Below are 1,453 nucleotides of genomic sequence, written 5' to 3' on the forward strand. Positions count from 1 at the left end.
ACTATACAATTATTCATTATAATGATAGCTTATTATCATTAATATTTATAATTTTTATAATTTAATGATAAGGTTTGTTACTTTTTTAGTATAAACATCAACAAGATCTCCATCCTTCCTCCAAAAAGAATACTATGGTATGGCTGGGGTTTTATGAAAAAACCCAAAGCCCCTTATCGGATTTGAACCGATGACTTACGCCTTACCATGGCGTTACTCTACCACTGAGTTAAAAGGGCCCATTTTTTTTATTTAATTACTGAATAAGTCATTACCCACTATGAGTCTACTTATTCTAATATATATATGTACATACAGGAACGATAAATTCAATTTATCTAGTGAGTATAGGTAAAATAAAAAAATGGTTTATTAAGATTGGATTTTATAAATGCAATGAATTGTTTCAAAACCGACCCTAATTGAATTGACCCCCATCATAACGAAATTAATTTGATTGATACATGGACTTACCAATTCAACATAGATATAAGATCTTTCGTAGAATCATTGATAAAAAGATTTATTTTACTTGTTCCCCGAACTTAATTCTTAGAGAAAAACAATTTTCAATAACTTGTTGATCCCTATCCTTCTTCCCATATTTTCAGATTTTTTTTTTAATTTCAGATTTTTTGAATTTCCTGGCTTAGTGTAAGATAGAAATATATCTATCTAATCTTAACAAAATGAATGAAAGCGGAAGAAATGAAGTTTCATTCCCCTTTCTGATCTGGCGGACCAATCACTCCCCAAAAGGTCCTATACCTCGTATTATTTCTATTCTACCGATTTAGTTTATTATTTTATTTATTTTTTTTAATATTAATAATTTTAATAATATCGATTTATAATTAATATCTATTTATTCTTATATTCATTTTCTTTATTTATTTTATTCTTTGATATAATTCTATTTCTAATTAATTAGAATTATAATAAAATTGAAAATGAAATAAATATATTTAATGAAAATTTAATGAAAATAATATTAAAAAAAAATTATATGATTAGAATGAATGATTCATGAATATAAATACGAATCAAAAGATTCTATGGAATCAGAAAAGAGGGAAAGATCTTTCAGATTTAATCATACCACATTATATTGACAATTTAAAAAAACTGTTCATACAATGAGCATAGTATGATGGCGGTCGGGCATACTTGCCCCCATCGTCTAGTGGTTCAGGACATCTCTCTTTCAAGGAGGCAGCGGGGATTCGAATTCCCCTGGGGGTAGGTGTACTACGAAAGGAAGTTGATCATGAATTATCAATAAGCCGGGAATTGATTCTTCCTGGGTCGATGCCCGAGCGGTTAATGGGGACGGACTGTAAATTCGTTGGCAATATGTCTACGCTGGTTCAAATCCAGCTCGGCCCAATAATTGGCCGATCCACCATGAAATGATAGAACCCCATTTGTTGTTCCCCAGAAATGCCTGATCGGA

At 30.4% G+C, this 1,453-nt stretch overlaps 1 non-coding gene across 1 annotated transcript; it reads right to left on the reverse strand.

Moving 5' to 3' along the window:
• Window positions 1-167: 167 nt before the first annotated feature.
• Window positions 168-239, reverse strand: TRNAT-GGU (transfer RNA threonine (anticodon GGU)). Its single transcript has one exon. It is a non-coding gene; the product is annotated as a tRNA-Thr (tRNA).
• Window positions 240-1,453: the final 1,214 nt, after the last annotated feature.

The sequence above is a fragment of the Corylus avellana genome, unplaced genomic scaffold (genome assembly GCF_965113065.1).
Source record: "Corylus avellana unplaced genomic scaffold, dhCorAvel1.hap1.2 HAP1_SCAFFOLD_56, whole genome shotgun sequence".
NCBI classification, from domain to species: domain Eukaryota; kingdom Viridiplantae; phylum Streptophyta; class Magnoliopsida; order Fagales; family Betulaceae; genus Corylus; species Corylus avellana.